Source organism: Larimichthys crocea, chromosome XVIII, assembly GCF_000972845.2.
Source record: "Larimichthys crocea isolate SSNF chromosome XVIII, L_crocea_2.0, whole genome shotgun sequence".
Taxonomy (NCBI): Eukaryota; Metazoa; Chordata; class Actinopteri; family Sciaenidae; genus Larimichthys; species Larimichthys crocea.
Genome location: NC_040028.1, coordinates 16775880 through 16782810, shown reverse-complemented (window position 1 = coordinate 16782810; position 6931 = coordinate 16775880).

Here is a 6931-nt window from a genome sequence, read left to right as displayed (position 1 = left end):
CTCATCGTATCTGGAGGAATCTCTAAAATAATCTTTGAAAATGAGATTACTTCATTTAAAACATATGATACTACCAAAGGATGGTTTGAACATTTATTATTTTTTTGTTTTGTTATAGCCGCTATTTGTGGTGACACCGAACTTCCTCACATTAAAGAACTTGTGAGGAATAAATCATCAAACTTCTCACAGGATAATGTGTTTATGTTGCAAATAGACCTTTATATTCTTTATTTGGGTCCACATAAAAACAGCAACAACAATAATAAAAACAATTTAAAGTAACATAGTAACACTGCAACACAAGACAAATATAACTACTACCGGTAACTACTCTATGTAGAGTCAGTGGAATTACTCTACATATGAAACAATAAGTAAAAATAACTTAAATAAAGTCTCCAGCCAAATACAATAAGCCACTGGTTCTCAAACTGTGGTATGTGACCTCATCGTATTTGGAGGAATCTCTAAAATAATCTTTGAAAATGAGATTACTTCATTTAAAACATATAATACTACCAAAGGATGGTTTCAACATTTATTATTTTTTTGTTTTGTTATAGCCGCTATTTGTGGTGACACCGAACTTCCTCACATAAAAGTAAATCATCAAACTTGTAACAACTTCTCACAGGATAATGTGTTTATGTTGCAAAATACACCTTTATTATTCTTTATTATTTTGATTTGGATCCCCATTATTAGCTTCCATAACAGTGAGAGGGGTCCACACAAAAACAACAACAATTATAAAACAACAATTTAAAATAACATCGTACTCAATAAAACATGACGATCAACATTAACAGAAACTATTTTGGTAACAGATTAATCCCTGGAAACTTATTTTCAATGTAAAATATCTTCACTCGCTTTTCTTTGACCTGGCTGATTGTCACTTTGGTTCTTGGTAATCATTTGGAATCTTCTCATAATTATTAATCAGCTAATAAAGAAGATAACTGGCAGTTTAATCTGTAATAAGAATAAGTTGCAGTATGGTGTGTGTGTGTGTGATAGGAAGCCATTTGTGGACTTAATGTTCTGGCCATTTTTTCATCCAGATGTTTTTCTCCCTAAATGAAGCGGCCAGTATATCAGCAGCTGTATTAAAGTGTCTTAAAAAAAGAAAGAACCACTTACTCAGCTACATCTACATTTGTATGAAAATGAGCGCAGCCATTTAATATTACACTTCCATAAAGTTTGAAGACTCGCAGGAGAAAGACAAAATTAAAGCAGCAAAATCTATTTTTCTTTCTTTTTTGGCTCATTCTTTGTCCTGTCTTTCCATTAGAACCTCCCTGCCTGGAAAATATCTTTCAAACTCCACACCTTGGGGTTTTTGACTCACATTTACTGTTGTTAATCTGCAGGCTGAGATAACCCCGATGACATCATCAGGGGTTATTTTTTTTGCAGACTTGACAAAATACCATTCAGAGCTGTCATTGTTGCAGACGTTGAGTAAATTGTAGGCTGTATGTAAAATCAGTTTCTGTTCCTGTAAACGCTCATCAGTTTTTGTACTGCCACAAGTTACTTCATTAATCATGTCAGTGGTGGGATTATAATTGAAATCTTCTGATTTTTACATTTGTGAACGCAATGAACAAAAAATGTGAAAGTAAAAAAGGAAGAAGAAACTGTAAGGAGTGCAGAGAAGGCCTGCAATCATCACTTATGTGCAAATATATGCCAGGTCTGGTGCTGGGAAATGAAGCCAATGCTAAAAACTGCAGTTCCTCAAATGTCCACTTGAGGCTGGCTCCAAAAGTGAGTCAGTCTCCTTAAGTCCCCATGTTAAAAACTTCACAGTAGAAATAAACATGTTTACAGCCTGGTACAAAAAACAGTTTTGGTCTCTGTAGCTAATTTCCCCGTTCATGACAACTGTACTGAGGGAGAATTTATATACAACTCACCTGTTCAAATGATATTAAGGCTCAAAGTTGCATGGTCGCTTATTTGAGTACCCAGGCGTCATACCTCCGCTGATGAGCCACGTCTTTGCTTCAAAACAGCATTTTGGAAACCTACAGCTGACGTCACTCATGCTCTGTCCATTCTTTATAGTGTCACTGATACAAATCCACCTGTATGAACAGATGGTTTACCCATTTAATGTGACAAGAAGATGTACAGAGAGAAGATTAGGCACACACTCTGACTTTAGTCCCAAAATTTTGAGTTGTTTTCCTTTAAACTCTTTAATAACCCAAATAAATGTTTCACATGGGGCCCTAATCCTCTTTCATAAGGCTGGACAGAAACACACACACATCCACAAACACACACACACACACACACACACACACACACACACACACACACACACACAGACAGACACACTTATCAGACTATCACAAGCCCCAGAGGAAGAGTGAAACATTAAGGACATGCAATGTGAGAGCGGTCCTCCTCAATATTTAATCAAGATACATTTCAAATCCAACCCAAATGTATAATCATGGGTTAGAGTTAGACATGGGGATTGAATGAATTGGTGTTTAAGTGCACACATTATTAGCTGCATGTGCATGTGTGTGTGTCAGTTCCTGTACTTGTCTGAGAATTGATTTGGACTCTCAAAGATTCAGTTTTACGACGTTTTAAATGTACAAGGACAGAATCATATTGTTTCTTTTAAAGGTTTAAGAGGAACTGCATCAATAATTTGGAGTCAGCAACAGAGCTTCTTTTGCTCAGAATGTTCCAAAGTGCCAAAATATCTGGAAACAGGCCCACAGTGAAAGCAGATCTGGAACCGAACGGGCAGAAAATGGGGATGGCGTGCTGAAAAGTTGTTTGGTTTGCATGTTTTTTGCTCGATACTTGTATCATTTGTGGCTGAGACTAAGGATTCTTTTCTTTATTGACTAAACATGCCAATTATTTCCTCTTAATTCACGGTCTAAATATCAGAGAATACTATAAATTACCATTTTAATTTCCCAAAGCCGAAGTTGGCGCATTTAAATTGACGGACCAGTGGCCCAAAACTTGGAAAACCAACAAGTATTTCTTGAGTTTTGCTTCAAAAAATGACATAAACTATAATTTCTCATGACTTAAACTACCTAATGTGAACCTAATTAGTTATTCGGTTTGTTTGAGACGCAGCTGAGACTTTGTTTTTTTCTTTCTTTTCTTGTTTTTTTTTCTAGGTGCATTCTCTCGTACGTGGCCGCGGAGCATCGGCAACACTGAGGCCTTTTTTACGGCGACGAGCATTGTGGGATGACGTACTGTACGTAGGACACAGGATCGTAGGATGAGAGCTGCATATTTGTGACTTTTGACAAGCAGGCCATGGCTACGTGGGACATGTTTGTGCATGCTAGCAGAGATCAGTGACACACCACAAAGCTCTGCCTCTCTTTCTGTCTCTCGCTCTCTCACACACACACACACATACATAAACACACATACACTCCCTCACTCTCTGGTTTAGTGTGTGGGTGTGTGCATGTGTGTATGATAAACCCCACTGGTGGAGTAACAGTAGACTGGCAGTATTCCCAGACTGGGTTGCATTAGACATGCACACTAGCAAAGCTCTTCAGGTCGATGTTCTGGCTCTCCAGCGCTGCAACTCTCTGGCATGACTAACCCAGAATACTTTCAGAAAACGGGGGGAAAACAAAATCCAGATTCTGCCCGACGTTACAATGAAACAACTAGAGAAAAACTGAATCGCATTTATTGCACTGTGAGCACTGTGTGCGTGTGCATTTTGCCCATCTGTCTGCCTGCACACGCCTCTGTGTGCGTGTGTGTGTGTGTGTGTTTAAGCAGGACACCAACATTGACTTTTCACTTATCATATTACCATCTGCATTATTTAAAGCTTTGATAAACAGTCTTATGCTGGGGAGACACACTGTAGGCGCGGAGAGGAGGGATGAGGTGGGCTGGAGGTGTGAGACGTTTTATTGATAGAGACACTGATAAATGACAAATATGCAGAATATTAATAAAATATAAAAATCAATACACATAGGACATGTGTTGTAGGAAGACTTGGATGCATGGTGGGTTCGGGGGATGGGGATAGAGGTTTTCCTGTGTTGGCCCAACCGTGGGATAAGCTGGTCGTATTCAGGTTTGTTCATTAACAGGCTCGGGTGGCGGTTGCTGCAAAGAACGCCGGGACTAGCTGGGTTATCAAAATACTGAGACAGTGAGCTCACTCACACAGCGGTGAGGTCACTTACCGGAGTGTGGCAGCCTGACCAATCATCAGTCAGCCTATTATCATGGTATGCAGTGTTGCTATGAGTAACAGAGACAAGCACTGCCTCGCGGATCCCTAATGATGGTTGATGCACTGAGATGCTACCACTTGGCTTATTCTCCTCCTATTGTTTTCTCCTCACTCACCCCACCCGCAGCCCTTCCTCTTTTCTCTGTGCATTGGTCCTTCTGAAGCTGTGCTCGGATTGTAAACAGAAAGAATGAATTCAATTATAAGTTTCAACATCATTTCACCTCATTTCCTCCCTTCTGCTCTGCCGTCTTTCGCCCCCACCACCCCTTCTCCCCTTGTTTACTGTCCCCTGTAGCAGTGTTTTCTGACTCTTCCCTGTGGCAGGTGAGTGTAAACAAGCCGGAGGACTGAAACAATGTTAATTAACCGATCATTAACGAGTCGAGGCAGACCCCGGAGATCTAAAGCACTTGCCCACCCACCTGCGTCTCACCATTTTCACTAACTGGACTGTTAATGACTAATCAGAGGCAAGAGCGATTAGATCGCCTCCTAACGAGAAGGATTTATGATTGCGCAAGCCTATTATGCCTATATGGCTGAGGCCTTTACAGTGATAACAGGAACAGGTGGAGGAAGTATTCAGGACCTTTATTAGCAATATAACACCACAGAAACATTCCAGTCCTGCTTTAACCTTTTTACCTCATCCTATTTCTGTAAAAAGACAAGTTAAATGTTCTTAAGAATCAACAGACTGAGATATTTTGACTTTATGAGGTTGTTAATACTCATGCATCAACGTGTAAATAACATTTTACTTTTACTTGTCGAGGTGGAGCAAGTCTTCGTAATGACTTTTTGGACTTTGCGACGTCAAACAATTATTTAGATGAAACCATCCGAGAAGTTTAGGGTGGAAATGTCTCTTTGGTGGAACTGCTAATAACTCATACACGTCTGAAAAATGTGCAACTCCGTCTCCTCGAAAATTACATTTATATACAGCTGTTTTGCAATGGCAAATGTGTTTTGAAGGAGGATACAATGTTTCTGGCAAGGCACAAAAATGGTTGATACTGAAATGTTCCCGAACAACATATTTAATTAGTTTTTGGCCAAAAATATCCGATCTTGCAACACAATATCAGCTCGAGGTCGCCACAGCTTTATTATCTTTTTAAATGGTTGTTATTCAAGCACTCAGAGCACCTGGTAAAGTTTAGGGAAAGATCACGCTCTACTTTAATACCAAAAAAGGATGGAGTGACTGAAATAATGAGACACAATAATGTAAACCCTAAAGTTCGGACCCTGGAGCTGGTTTGGTGGTTGGATCGTGTATGGTCATTGTGATAAACTGTGGCAGAATTGTTATATGGATAGACAGCAGTAGTGCCAATAATGTGAATTCTTGGATATTAAATGGTATATTTGGTATTTTGTGACTAATGGGGACAACCGTTGTTGAATTTGGTCCAGCACTGAGGGAAAGCTCTGCAGCCTCCAGCTGCAAAACGGGCTACAACATAATCCTTGCGGGCAATTGCACGCTGTCAAAATACATCCATTAAAAGTGCTTGTTTTTGCCACTGACTGGCGTAGGTTTTTATTAAGTGTCTGGCAACATTATGAAAAGGACTCTACAAAATAATTTAACCTACTGTAACTTTCACTTGATCCGGTCTGTAAATTCACCCTCCTTCAAACTCCCCTTGTCTGCTCTTTAATTTGTAGGCTCATCCGTCAACTCCCACTCAGCCATCAAAATTCAAAAAGGCCTCATCCACATTGTTGAAATCAGCTAAATGTTCAGACACCGACGTTGCAAATCTTTCACTAAGCCGCGCTCTCTGTAGTCTTAACAAAACAAAGTCACCGCGGCTGGTGCGTTACGACGCTCGCACACTTCCACTCTTGAATTCCCACAAATAGTCACTTCACCTCAGAAATTTCAGAACAATACTTATCCTTGAGTGAGAGTTGGTTCAGATAGAGTGTATCAAGTGAAAGGAACAGAAAACATTTCATTTCTTTGTATTGGTTAAGTTTTCAGGCACTTCTAATAACAATCGGAGCCAAACAGTGGCAAAAACGACCACGATTAGTTGACGTATTTTGAGAGTGGGCAATCGTCTACGAGGACTACAGTCGTTATTTCGTCAGCCAAAGAAATTACCCTCTAAGGTGTGCAGACTTTGTGGCATTGTGACAAATTGCGGCAGAATTGTCACATGGATTGGTAGCGGTAGTATCAATAATGTGAATTCTTGGATATTAAAGGATAGATTACAAAATACTGAATCCCCCTCGCCTCATTTCCCCCTTCCAAGTCTGAAAGAAAAAACTATGGTGAGTGCCAAATCCACAAAAAAATGCAAAAGTCCCTCTCCAGAGCCGGTGTTTGGTTTGTCTATCCTGATCATACACTAATAAAAACATGATGAATATTATAAATGTTCTGCTACATTCTGCCAATAAATCTTATTAAATTAAACACACTGGCCCTTTAAATATGCATCTACAATCTTCTGTACTGGTACCAGTAGTATTTATGTAATGTAACTCACATGGTTACATCAGACGCAAGAATAATACTTTCCACTCATATCTTAAGTATCATATATCTTAATATATCGTTTGAGTTTGAAGAGAACTTATAATGAAGTTAGTCTTCGGTCAGTCAGTTGTATTTAAGACCAGCAGAATATAAAAACA